We start from the raw sequence: 15,588 nt of genomic DNA, 5'->3' as shown, positions 1-15,588 counted from the left end.
AGTTAATATAAATAGATTAGAACAAGATGTTTTGCATGATATGATTACATTATAGGCATAGAAAATTCCTTGGGTGAAAATGAAACTTCAGATATTTCTCAGTTTATGAGAGAAGAAACTGGAAAAAAAGTGTGATGTATAATATATGCTTTCAATTTTCTAAAAGTTGGAACACAATTTACCATCGAGGTTGCCTTTATCTTTGTTCTAGGGAGAAAAAAGCTGTATGGCCTTCATTAATGCAAAATTAAAACTAAAAAATATTGTTAATGAAAGGTTTGCCTGAAGGAATTATTTTTTTCTACATAAAATATAAAAAGATTGTAATCATTATATGCAGAGTTTCATCTCAACAAGTTTTATTCCTAAATATTTATTTTAAAATAAGAATTAAAACACTATGGTGCTTGTAAATATTTTTTCCATAATTCATATTTTCAAAAATCAAAAACACAGACTCCTGATGATTGGAGTAAGATCTGAAAGCTCTATCTTTCTTTCACTTTTTACTGAAGAAGAGAAGGGAAATGATCTAAAGCGAACTGAATGCAGCTGAAAAGAGACATGATTTACGTGGCATGCGGGGGGTGCTATTTCAAATAAAGTGATTCAGACCTTGGCACACACTGAAAGTCCTTTATTTTATCTTTTGAAGCGGGTAAAGGAAAAAACCACACTCTTCAGGAATGAAGGAAAGATCTCATGCTGGGTGTAGGACAGAATATGGAAGATATTTTCATCTCCCAGAAAGTCAGAGTAGGGCGCACAACAGCAAAGAATGACCGCATGTAGCTCAGAAAGGTGATCAATAGCACAGGCAGAAGCTGGGTATCAGGAGGAGAATCTCAGAGCACTAGGACTTTAACTTACTGCTCTGAGCAAACAAGCTAAAACACAGGGTCATTTTCTTAAACACTTTAGAAATATATTCAGAGTGATAACTTTCCAGTAATTAAGTGATGTATCCCTGAGCATTTAGAACTTGAAAGTCATATTGCAATGAGACCTCAGTGTACTCACAAGGCTAATGACCAAGACATTTACCATCATTTTTTTTCTTGGCATTAATGAAATGCTTCATCTCAGCAATATCCCTTTTCATTAGAGTCTCACCCTGTTTTTCCACCTGTGTTCCAGAAATGGTTTAGAAATTGAGATCACTATTACTGACTGAAATAGAAACAACTATGTGAGTGTCATAATGATCTAGGAAAAACCTATAAGAATCAGGATTGTCAGCTAAAATACAGGATGTCCAGTAAGAACAAATACATTTTTTGGTGTTAATATGCCCTCCGTAATATGGCATGGGATATATGACACTTAATATGAAAAAGTTATGTGGGCTTTATCTGAAATTAAAATTTAATTGGGTATCTTGTATTTATATTTGCTAAATCTGGCAACCCTAACAAGAATGTCTAAGAAATACACTCTGTTATATAAGACAGTGTCTTCCAAATGTTTTCACAACATGACCTTCAGAAAATGAACTATGTCCAGCTGGGGCTGACAAATGGGAGAGGGTACTTGTGTATAGGGGTAGCAAGCCTGGGTTCCAGCTGTTCCCAATACAACAGAAACACAGTATGGTTGACTGTCCGTGGTGAGAGAGTCTATTCTCCCGGGTGTAGAATATATCACTGAAGGAAAGATATCCGACTTGTTTTACATACATATATGACCTCAGTTTCATTCACAAACATCAATTCCTGAGAAATACTGTAGTTCTATATATTTTCTCTCATTGCCTCATGAAAAACTTTGGGAGGTATTTTAATAAAGAGAGTTGAATTTTTGTAATCAGATAGATCTAAGTGTGAATTTTAGTTCTTCCACTTCCCAACTGTGTGATTTGTGAAAACTATTTTGGTTTGGGAATCTATTTCTAACTCTTTTTTGATCTGTTTCCTTAACTGTAAAATGTACATGAATTGCCTAATGTAGGACTAATATCAAAGTATATGTAAGATCACAAGTGTAAATTCTAATAAGTAGTCACTCATCATTAAAAGATATTTTCACCAAATAATGTGAAATGGATTTCTGTGTAGTTTTCTTTAAAGATTTTATGCCAATGTAGAATGATTCCATTCCTGATGTTGGAAAATAAGAATACATTAGGACTTTCAGTTTAAATAAATGCAATTTTATACATTTCCTGAAGAATATGGGTTCTCTCAAGTCTTCACTGAATTAAAGCAGTTTCTCAGATCTACATCTTTGGACAATATTATACCACTATCTTCCTTGGAGTTACTTTTACTGAAGGTACTTTGTGGTAATGACATTTGTCTTCAGTGACAGCTGGTTTAAGAAGCAGCTTTATCATGTAAATTCATTTAAATTCAAGAATACTTTTGCAAATCTCATTCATTACTTAAACATTATTTTTTTTTTCATTTTCACCAGGAAATTTATTGAAGAATGTATTCACCCTTTTGTTCCACTACCTTCTGCCATTTTTCAGGCAACTTCATAATTCAATCTTCCCAAACCTTTTTTTTTTTTAACATCTTTATTGGAGTATAATTGAGTTACAGTGTTGTGTTAGTTTCTGTTGTATAACAAAGTGAATCAGCTATATGCAAGTGTATATCCCCATATCCCTCCCTCTTGCATCTCCCAACATTATTCTTTTTATAAGGACCCTTGAGGGAGGTTATCCATCTACCTATCTACCTATGATAGATGTTGATTGTTATTTGGCTTGTGAAACATCCATTGCCATATTATGTTAAGAGCATCCAAATTTATCAATTCATCAGGGATATTATCTCTCCTTGCTGATGGTCACTCTAAATGGGACTATAAATTAAGTAACCTTATTATATGCAAGGTGAAGTGTGGACACTTAAAAGCTATAAGAGTTGGACATTCTCTCCTGAAATTTTGAATCTTGAGCACGGTATAGATTGGAATTTGTATCAGAAAATCCAAAATAAAGAAAGGTTAAAACATATAAAGATTTGTCTTTCAAATAAAAGCAGTCTGGAGATAGAAGACTGGGCCTGATATGGTGGTCCTGAAGCCAAATCTGGCCACGGTACCTGGACACCGAATTAAATCTCAGACACAGAGTTTTGGGTGAAGTAGAAAAGAATAGCTTTATTGCTTTGCCAGGCAAAGGGGGCCACAGTGGGCTAATGCCTTCAAAACTGTGTGTCCCAACCTGGAGGCTGTAGTGGGAAGTTTTATAGTAATGGGCAAAGAGAGCATGATCAGCTTGTGGACATTCTTCTGATTGGTTAGTGGTGAGGTAAGTGGGAGTCAACATCATCAACATCAACCTTCTGGTTCCAACTGGTCTATGTGCTTGTGGACAGCATACAGTCAACTTCTCCCACCTGGTGGGGGTTTCAGTATCTGCATAACAGCTCAAATATATAGTTATGTGTATCCACTGATGGGGAGCCAGAACATTGCCTCGAGGCTTCACTATTGTTTCTCTTGACTGTCCCTCCCTTGTCTCACATCCCCTCCCTTCCCTAATTAACAACTGTTCGAACCTGCCTGTTGGAACTCAGGGAAGATCATGGAGGCTGAATGAAGCCTATTTCCTAATCAGAGAAATGGGGGACATAGGGAGGCTTTTGTGCCCAGGAGCCCCACAGTGTCCTGCTCGGTATCAGTTCCATAAATCCCAGGAATCAGATACCTTCTCTTTCTGTTCTGCTCTTCTCACCATGGGTCTTCTATTCCCAAGAGCAGTTCAAGATAGGTAATAGATAGTACTCCATGCATCCATTTTCATTCCACATAGTAAGAATGAAAAAGGAAAAGACAAAAAGTGCATACTAGGTAGCTGTGAAAGAATCTTCTAAGTTTTCCAAAATTTTCTTTATAGCATGTCCATCGCTATTGCAGATGAAAAATATCTCCTGTCATATCAGTAAGCAAAGAATGTTGTAGATGACCATCAAGCCATCAGCCACGGCAGCCACTCCCAGACTATGCACCCTGAGGGGATTCAGAATGGAGAAAAATAAGCTATTGGCCCTAGATGGTTAAGGTGCATATCAAAGGAATAATTTCAATGACCTCAGACTCTTGCATTTTCTAAGTGAGACCTCAGAATTTCATTCATTGGTGAATTGTCATTGAAGCAAAAAAAGGTATTTTTAATTGAGGGCTCATAAAAAAATAGTATATTATGTTTTATTAACACCCCTCTCACTTCCCCAACCACCACCACCACCACAAAATAATCTGAATGGAGAGAACCAAGTATCTGATTTTCATTCCATCCTCCTCCAGTAGATGGCAGTGTGGCTGTGGAGTATTAACTCTCACTAACCTTTTACATATCAGGGTCAATCCTAAATTGTTTTAGTAAAAAATAAATAAATAAAAAAGGAAAAAAGAAAAAGAATGAGAGATGATTCTTCTTTTTGTGAGGTTTCAGAAATTTTCCATTTTTCTACAGTTCCAGGAGCTAAGAGCATGGATCTGTGGCTATGAAATATTTCATTGCCCACCATTAACATATAAAACAGCTTAAACAATATTGAGATTATTACATACATTGCATAAAGCATGTAGAGGAAAATTCCCCATTCCCTCACACTGTATGCACTGTCATTTCTACCACACAAATTCTGAAATAATCACTTCATTTGTGTCAGGCAGTGAATAAAGTGATTGGAGAAACAAAAATGACTACGATTTATATGTTGGTCTTGGTACTTGGAGGTTCTTCTGTTTTTTTCCAGGAGAGAGGGGGTCTCAGAGAAGTTCTAAAATTACCATACAAGGGGTCTTAATAGTCAGTGAATAAATTTAAATATATGGGAAAAGAATGTATTAGAAAAAATAAAGAAACAATGGAAGCAAATGGGAGGCATTCACTTAGAGTCAAGATACAGATTATTTTTTATGATTCTTTAATTTTAGTGAAAAATGAGATAAAGCTGAGCTAAATTTGAGAGGATTATAGGGTAGAAAGACAGTACCTTGTATTTTTGGGGTATGTAGGCCCAAATAAAGAGAAATCAATTTCTGTAGACACTCATATAGAATGAGGGGGAAATCAATTATTTTTTAAGGAAAAGCAGGAAAAACAAGACACTTCACATTTATGTTTATGGTGTCCATAAATATATTTATGTTAATTAAATTTATTCATTTCATCATATAGAATTCTTTCCAAAGTCTCCTGACTCTACTTACTTAGAATTTTTTTCTTTTTTTCCACAGTATTCATTAACTTTTTAATACAAGAAATAACTTAATTATTACCTGTATTATTTATTATCTATCTACTATGGCTAGAATATAAGCTCCAAGAAACAAGAGTTTGGTCATTTGTTCACTAATATATCTGAAGTTCTGAGAAAGGTGCCTGGTGCATAGAAAACATTCACATTAAATACATATATTAATTGTTCCCCAAAACCGTTTTTAAGAAAATGTTTAGATGTATTTAATTGAAACAATTGTTTATATTTCTTAAATTAGATGCAGTATATAAAAGTGTTCTATGGAGTAAAATTTTATTCAAAACCATTTTTAAGCATACTGCTAAGCACTTTTAATTATTTTTTAAACATGATTTTTTCCCTTTCATATTCTACTAGTTCTTTTACAATGTCAATGTATTCTACTATTCCACATACATTGTAATTCTATGCCTCAACTTAAGGAAATAATTAGCCTATGCTGGTTAGTCAGTCAGTCAGTCAGTCATTCAGCTAGAGCTTGAAGTAGACACACATCCTTATTGAAAAATAGAATAGCTAAATTCTAATGAAAGTGAAGTATTAGTTAAAACACACTGAGCTTAATGAGCCTAGAATAAAATGAGGTGGTTAATGCATTTACTAAAGTTGACCAATGGTCAGCAAATGTAGAGGCTTATGCCTATATTTTGTCATCTCAACATAAGTTTATTCTCCAGAAACGAGCCTCATTAAGTATTCTTAATATGTTTAAAAAGAGTCATCAGTCTTGAAAATAAATACAGTTGATAAGGTTGTCAAACTTAGAAGATAACTTTTGGGCAGGCATGAGGCTTAGAGAAGACACAGCAACTACTTATCCAATGAACTACATAATATCTTGGTATTCTTTCCTTTTTTCAATATTTAAAGAGCATCTATATCTCTAATATTTGGAGAGAAAAGGCAGAGGATTATGATCTCTGCAGTGAGATTCTGACTAGGAAACTGAATGTAGAATAGATTTTTAAGAAACCAGAAAATAACAATCCACTTAGATTTTATGATATCTTCCTCATCAGACATTTCTAATTTGCAGTTTCTGTCATAGAGTGGCTGCCAATATATATTTCCTGGATGAATGTGTGCAGGAATAAATCAGGGCATACAAATATATTTTATTTCCTTTTTTTTTGCAAATTAAATTCATCATAATTGCATATTTGTAATTTTTTTTTAAAAAATTACTGAAATATAGTTGATTTACAATGGTGTGTTAGTTTCAGGTGTACAGCAAAGTGATTTAGTTATAAATATATATTTTATATATTGTTTTTAACAAAACTCTTGAATATACAATTCATCCTCAGGAGATATATGTTTAAATTTAAAATATTTTAAACATTGTTTTGAGAAATTATTTCCTTATTCTCAGTTTTGATTCACTATATGATGCTTTGTATTTCAAATTTAGATAGATAAATAAATAAATCAGTTTATGATAACATTTCATTAACAACAGTTTATAAATTTGTAGCAAATAAAGAAAATTAAACTAAAAATTTATATTGTATATCAAGTTATCTAAGTTATCTGTGAACTTGTAAGAAAACATAAATTTTAAGTTGACACATTTATACTTAAAGAAAATGCATATTTTAAAAATTGTCCAACAAAATGAAGACACCGTATTTTTACTTCATGCCTTTTTATATTATTCAAGTATCCTAAAACTACTGAATTGTTTTCTTAAATCTTATGAGAAATGAAAGTATTTTCATGTAAATATAAAGAGAAGTGGGTCCTTTAAAGTTAGAGAATTATAAAAGAAATATTTTCTGTAAGAAAAATTTGATTTTTAGTTAATTCTCACAAAGCAATTTAATTTAAAATTATTTCTAATCAGCCCAGGAGAAAAGTCAGTACATTTTGTAAGTCCACAAAAAAGACAAAGGTCCCAGAATGTATTAGTTATTAATGTTTTTCATTTTGGATTCTAAGTTCATGTTAAAAATAAAGATTAATTATACATGCAGTAAAAACCTTCATAATAATCAGTAAAAATAATTTTATGATCTAATACCTTATGTTTAAATTACAATTTTCTAAATGTTTACAATACAATTAAACTATAGTACAAAACAGCATAAGAAACTTAGGTTCTTTTTTGGATATAGGCAATATATTTTAATTAACGAAGGAATTAATTTTATCTGATTATTCCCAGTCATGTGAAAAGTTATTATTTTTATAAAACTCTGATAAAATATATGAATGTTCACATGACTATGACATTTGGTAATTCACATTGGTTTCATTCAGATGAAAATCTGACTAATCAATGAGTTATATTTAATGAACTAGAAAATTTATGCATCATTTCAAGCATAATCTTTTCTTCGAGGTACATTTAATTTTAAAGAGCATGCAGTTTACATATATTTCTATTGGTAAGTTAATTAAACAAGGAGACCTTTAGACTGAGGTGGCTCTAATGTCCTAGTGGCTTACATATGCAAACCAAAATCTAAGACTATAAATGCCTCTAGATATTTAGAAATCAAAACCTAAGAGCAACCAATCACTAACAGCCAATTAGGCTTTAAGTTGTATCCAATCAAATAATTTCCTTTTTATGCTTTGGCATTTTCTCTATATCTTTCCCTAGCCTGTATGGGTGGAACACTCTTAACCACTTCTGATTTGGTGCTGCCCCATTCAAATAGATAAATGTTCAAATAAACTCTTAAAAAATTTAATATGCTCCAGTTTATCTTTTAACAATTCATTGTATATCCAAGTGTACAAAAAAATCACATGAATGAATATGTATAACTCAAAGGAGAAAACAAAGATATATAGGAAGTTATGTCAGCAAAATGGCAGAAGAGGAAATCCCAGGTGTAGTTTCTCACAGAAACATTGATTTAACAACAATATATGAACAAAATTACCTTCTGAGAAGTCCAGGATTTAGTCAAGAAGTTTCAGTCCTCAGATAAACACAAACCTAAAAATAGCTGCATGGAAATGAGTAAGGTGAGTGATTTCACTTTAACATGTCGGCCCTTATACCAAACTGACACAGCTGAGTGCCAAGAGAAGTTACCTTGGCCCCCAAATTCACTTGAGAATAAAGAGAATGGAACAGTCCTCCAACATCCTGGCCCTCTAGTGGGTTGCCCAAAGGGATGGTTTCTGTCTTCCTTCATAGAGTGCTGAAGGAAGTGGCATGCCTAGGACACCTAAGAACAAAGGAAAAAGACAGAGCACAAAAGCAAAAACAAAGAGGTGGAGCTACCTCAAACTAAAATGCTTCTGCACAACAAAGGAAACAATCAACAAAGTGAATCTACGGAATGGGAGAAAATATTTGCAATCCATATCTCTGATAAGGGGTTAGCATCCAAAATACTAACCCCTTATCAGATGGGGTATATGTGGTATATATATACAATGGAATATGTGGTACATATAAACAATCAAATACAATGGATATATGTGGTACATATATACAATGGAATATTACTCAGCCATGAAAAAGAACAAAATAATGCCATTTGCAGCAACATGGATGGACCTAGAGATTGTCATACTGAGTGAAGTAAGTCAGACAAAGACAAATATCATATGGTATCAATTGTATATGGAATCTAAAAAAAGGGTAAATATGAACTTATCTACAAAACAGAAATAGAGGTACAGATGTAGAAAATAAATTTATAGTTACCAGGGAGTAAGGGGGGGAGGGATAAATTGGAAGATTGGAATTGACATATGCACACTACTATATGTAAAATAGATAACTAATAAGGACAAACTGTATAGCACAGGGAACTCTACTCAATACTCTGCAATGACCTATATGGAAAAGAATCTTTTAAAAGAGTGGATATATGTATATGTATAACAGATTCACTTTGCTGTACACCTGAAACTAACACAACATTGTAAATCAACTATACCCAATTTTTTTTATATGGGTGAAAAATGTGAATAAAAATTTCTCCAAACAAGAAAGACAAACAGCTATATGAAAAGATGCTAAATATCACTAATCGTCAGCAAAATACAAATCAAAACCACAATGAGATATCATTTCACACCTGTTAGGATGGCTATTATGAAAATAAACAAAAATACAAAATGTTGATGAGAATGTAGAGAAATTGGAATGCTTGTATACCATTGATGGAAATGTAAAATGGTGCAACCACTATGAAAAACAGTATGAAGTTTCCTCAAATAATTAAAAATAGGACTATCATGATCCAGTAACCCCACTTTTGGGCATATATCCAAAAGAATTGAAATCAGGGTCTCAAAGAGATATCTGCACACCCATGTTCAGAACAGCTTTATTTACAATAGCTAAGATATGGAAACAACTAATGTTTATCAACAGTTGAATGCATAAAGAAAATCTGGTTTATACATATAATGGAATATTATTCAGCCTTAAAAAAATAAGAAAGCCTATCATATACAACAACATAAATGGAACTGGAGGACATTCTCCTAAGTGAAATAAGCCTGTCACAGAAGGACAAATACTACATAATCCCGCTTACATAAGGTATCTAAAATAGTCAAAATTGTAGAAAGACAGTAGAATTGTGGTTTCCAGGGACTGGAGGGAGGGGGAAATGGGAGTTGCTGTCCAATGTGTATAAAATTTCAGTTACGTGAAATGAATAAATTCTAGTAAACTGCTGTACAATATTGTGCCTGAAGTCTACAGCACTGTACTGTACATATACACTTAAGAAATGTATTGAGAATAGGTCTTATGTGTTTTTATGACATTAAAAAAATTTCAGTAGTGTTGAGGTTTAGAAACTTGCTAAAAAATGTTTTGCTCAACACAGCCCATATTCATAATGAAGTTTGAAATCATATTTAAAACTATTTTTTCTGACATTATTGTAGTAGTATCAACCTATGAGGATCTGATCAGTGATTTCTGTCTACATTGTCCTCTTCTAATTTTCCTGACATTTGAGACTTATTTAATACCTCCAAGTTTTATCTGTGAAGGAAATTTGAGACATTAAAATAAGATCTCACTTTTTTGGAATGGATGTGTAACAGAGAAGAACAAACCTAACTCCATATTGGATCTATCTTTTTAGCTCTAATGCTTGTGCTCCATTGCCTGTGCTTAGTCATGCTGGCTCTGCACCTTTGTAATGGAAATTGCCTATAGCCTGAAATGTATATAATAGCCATTTCTCAAGGGTCTGCTTCCTAGGCTTCAAAGGTATAACACTTTTCATTTATATGGAGATAAAAAGTTGCAGACCAGAGAATAAGATCTGTCTTGTTGGAGGTTTACAGGAACTTGTGAGCAGACCTATGTGGACAGCTGCAAAAACAGAGGATTATCACATCTCCTCTGGAGTCTGGCTGGCACCAAGAAGTTTGCAACAGCCAGCCACATGCCCTCCCCTTTTAGTATAAAAGAAGTCTGAATTCTAACTCCAATAAGATGGTTCTTTGGAACACTAGTCCTCCATCTTCTCAGTCTGCTGATTTTCCAAATAAAGTTGCTGTCTCTTGCCCCAACATCTCATCTTTTGGTTTATTGGCCTGTCTTGTGGTGACCAGTACTAGCTTGGACTTGGTAGCAGGTGTTTACTTGTTGTGGGTTGGTAATGACTAATTGTGCTATCTACTACAAGTTATTTTTTTATTTGTTTTCTTTTTCTGTGTGATTATGTTGTATTTAAGTGAGATTTTATTTTTTAATAGAATAGATGGTTTATTACAACTCTATAAGAAATATTCTTTAAAATATGTACATAATCATTCTTATACTATTAACCAGATTATTTTAGTAGTCTCTTCCAGGAACTAATTTATAGTCTGATGTTTCTATGCCTGCCTAATAAAAAAACATTATGAGGCACATTCAACATTCACTGTATGAGTGCTGAGATATGTCTTGTAAAGTTTCTGGAGCCAGGCATGATTATCTTGACCCAATCAGAGAGCACTTAGTATCATCTAAGAAGAAGAGCAATTTTAAGATTATAATGATGCCTATCATTCAAATTGGATTCCCAGTTTGATCTCTGTTTGATTCATGTAAGACTCATAAAAGGATAAAAGTGGAAGAGCAGTCATAGGAAGAAAGAAAAAGGAAAATACAGAAGTGTCATTTCACTAAATATTTATACAATATTAGGTAGAAACGAATAATATATTGAGAACCTGTCACAATTTTTTTGTTTTGTTTTGTTTTCCTTTAGAACACTTTACATGAAAACAGCACTTTAAACAAATATATCTTCAAACATTAGCAGACATGTTACTTCCGTAAACTGAGAATTAAAAGCAGAAAGAGTTGATTACATATCTGCACGGAGCGTCAGAAATCACATCTTAATAAAAATGTTCCGCCTTGATTATAAGTCTTATAACTAAAATTAGGCTCTGTATTTCTCCAAAACTTATGGTTAATAAGATATATTTTAATATTTTCCTGACTCTTTTTCCTGTATATTCCTTTTAAAATATGATAATCAACTAAAGTTGCTAATGAAAGAGTTATTTTAAGAATAATGCTTAAGACCATCAAAGTTAAAATGTGTACCATTTCTCAGTGCCATTTTTCAACACTCAAGTGGCCCACTGCATTTTTTATATAATACATAATCAGAATACATTCAACAAATACAATTGAGAAAGAAGAACCAGCATTAGTCTGGAAATGGTAACAAAAGTAAAGATTATACTAAGAGCACCCCAATAATTTTGGGTATTCAAATTGGTGAAAAAATTTGTGAGAATATGCAACATGATGAATAAAAAATATTCCTTATATAGTTCCTCAAGAAAAAATGCCACTTAGCTAGCATAATCAAACTCCTTCATTAGAAATCCAAGATATATATTTTTGTGAATCAGAATCTAAAGGTTGTTATAGTAAGGTTTGTTCTTAAGTAATAGAGATGCTGAATAATAAAAGATATAATATGTTAAAATATGCATTTCAAAGAAAACATACATATATTTTAGTTTCCTTTATAAGAAAAATAATTATTGATGTTATATTTTTGGATATGAACAAAATGTGTTTTATCCTATTTTTTTTTTTCTGGAAAATAGTAATTGATATATTTGTATCATCCAGCCAACTATCATTTTGTTTTTATTTTTTGTGAACAGAGGAAGAAGTAAAAGCAAGTGGAAAGGGGCCAGATGACTAGAGAAAAATAATGTGTGACACAAAGTAAAAGTAGATGGTATAAAATTCGATGATAAATTTATTATTAGTATTACTACTACTACAGATTCAAAACTTTCATAAATGCAAGGGGATCATCAAAGATAATACATATAGTAAGAGAGGGAGCCAGAAACTGAACCAAAGCTTTTAGGTCACTTTCCAATGAACAATGTATGGTCCGACTTCTTGTTTCTTTTCTTAGGGCAAGTTTTGTAAGACAGACTACATTTATCTGAACCTCACATCTCAGAACACAGTAGGGGTTTTATATGTAGTTTAGTATGATATGACATAACAACGTACCATGTGATTGTGGTATGATATAAATATAATAGTTTAGCCTTTAATGTTTATTGAATGAATAATAATTAAAACAAGGAGATATGAAAATTATAAGCTATTCATTACTTACAAGGATTGTATTTCCCTTGTGGCCCCTTCATCAGTTAAAATGGTTGTAGCTTACAACTTTTCCCTTTGCTTTGGGCTATTTGTAGGCACTTCTTTTGCAGTAATTAAAGTGCTAGTTTTCAGTGAATCCATTAAGAAGAAAGTGACTAATTATGAGCATTAACAGTCAAGATTATGGGAAGAATAACGTGTTTCACTGTGAATGCAGAAAACCACTGTGTTAAAGCTGTAATCTGAAATGAACGTAACATGTAATAGATAACCAAAAATATTCACAGAGAAGAAATTCAGGCTATTATCTCTGAAAACAATAAAGAAACTAGATATGAAATACTGAAAGAAGAGTTTCCATTATCTTGTTTGGTCTTGGATGGCTGCTAGAGAACAGGTATGAGCTGGAATAGCCTTCCTCTCACATCTCAGCCCCTAGCTCTCCCCTACTTACTATGTCATCTCCCAATGCAGAGTCATTTATTTGCTGCCTGCCCATGGTGTCTTTCCTCCTCTTCTTCTTTAATCTGCCCAAAGAAGTCATATCAATTCTTTAGTGTGGAATTGAAAAGGACATTTTTATAAGCTTTTGTAACACTCCAATTAATTACCTTCACTGAAATACAAGCATTTAAGTACTTATTATATACTCTACTGTAACTATTACACTACCTTTTTCATAAAACTTTCCTTGAGATCAGAAACCTTGTATTGTAAGCAAATATATCCCCAGAATTTAGCACAATATTTGCACATATTAGCTATTCAGTAAAGATTTAGTAGTTACAAAACAAATATTTGCTATATTTTATATTTTATGAAACTCAGATGAGGTTTTGATTTGTATACAAATATTATCTGCTATTGGAGATAACTTAAAAAAACACTATTACTATTAACAATAAAAAAATAGTTTAAAATTTGCAGTGGTGTGAATATATAACAAAATACTTCTGCCTAGAAATGTGTACAGTATAATTAGAACTACAGAAATGAACATAGAAATATCACATGACTAATCACTGAAAAATCTGGGTAAGACTGTTGTTTGAAAGTAAAATAAACATTTCAAATCATCAGAAGAAAAAATAAAAAATACAGGAAGAATTTATTAGAAAAAAATTCGGTTAACTCATTAAGTCCACAGAAGGTTTATATAGGAATATCTATAGCAACTGGTGAGAATACAATTCCTGGAATAAAAATAGAAGTGTAGAGAAATACTAGAGGTTATTTAAATAATACAGTGAGAGAATGAACTGCTGGAAGTAGGGATAATAATTTGGTATCAGATTCTATATGTGTTTTAAAGGTAGAGCCTACAGGATATCATGACAAATTCAGTGTAAGGTGTGAGAGAAAAAGAACCCTCATGAATTCAGGGTTTTTGGTAGATTAACTGTAATCATGGATTTTCCATGAAGTTATATGTGCAAGAATATGAAATAAATGATTTTGAAGGGGGTGGAAGGCTACTGATGTTATATGATGGGAATAAATGATAGTAGGCATCTCTTGGGATCTCTTATTTATGTTTCCTGGGGAAGCAGGAAACAAAGTTATGGCCTGAGATTAGGATAGAGGAGGAAGTGATGGAGGTATGGAGAGAGAGCAGAGTATGAAATAGTTAACAAGTAGAAGAGAGGAGAGAAGAGAATACAGAAGTGTATTACGGTGACCAGGCAGCACTCAGGGTTCACTTGAGGTTCACAATAATGAAATTAAAGAGAGAACACATAGAGTGGTAAAGTGTTCTTTTGTTCGTTTTTATTTTTGTTTTTGTTTTCTACTCACATTTGGCTGTATAAGTGCAAAGTAAGAATGGCCTAAAATTGGATGTAATTAAAATTTTGCCGAGCAGGCATGACAAAGCGAGAAGGGGCAAGGGATGTAATGGTGTTTAGAAGGAAATTATTATAACCAATGACCAGAATATACACTGGGTAGGAAAGAAAAGAGGTTTTCAAAGAGGGGAGAGAGAGTAAAAATGTAATAATCAATGAATTAAAAAAGACCTATGCATCAAAATTTTTGTCAGTTTTGAGGCACTAAAAATAATATGGAAGGATAAGAGGTGGAATCAGAGAAGAGGTAACAATTTAATACACAGGAATTTTTAAGCTGCAGATCTATGCTGATTACTGAAAATGATTATTCTTTGTAAGAGCTTTTCAGAAATATGTTAATAATGAAATTAATACTAGATTTTTGTTGGTCTTTTTTGTGACTGTATTTGTGAATACATCTGGGTCTTCACACATATTCAATGAAGACAAGTCATAAAGAAGAAAGGATTGTGCATATTGATTCCCACATTCCCAAGATTTCATGTTAGATTTCTGCAACAAGGTGATGAATCAGCTCTCCAGAAAGGAATAATTTGTTGAAGCAATGAGATAAAAATATTTTATTTAAAAATTAAAAATAAAATTAGTCTTGTATAGACCTGGAATACAAAAGTAAATTTTCCTAATCTTTATTCATTTAAAATAAAGAAGATTATATCATATGGAGGACAGCACTTCTTTTAAGTTAAAGGTCACAATTTACTCAATAGACAAGGAAATTTCTTCTTCCTCAAAATTTGTTTTTTGAGCTTAGAGACCATGAAGAATTATGATTCATGTTGCTATGGTACAGTGACTTGTGATGCATCTGAATTTCAACAATATGTTTTAGAACTAATCCAGAAAAGTAAGTTACAAACTTTGAAATAAGATTGAAATCAGCTGTCATAAAAAAAAAAAAGTCAAAGCTGTGGGGAAAAAATCACCTCTACATCATTAGTAAATACTACAT

The sequence above is a fragment of the Tursiops truncatus genome, chromosome 18, assembly GCF_011762595.2.
Source record: "Tursiops truncatus isolate mTurTru1 chromosome 18, mTurTru1.mat.Y, whole genome shotgun sequence".
NCBI classification, from domain to species: Eukaryota; Metazoa; Chordata; class Mammalia; order Artiodactyla; family Delphinidae; genus Tursiops; species Tursiops truncatus.
This window is presented reverse-complemented; position numbering follows the sequence as displayed.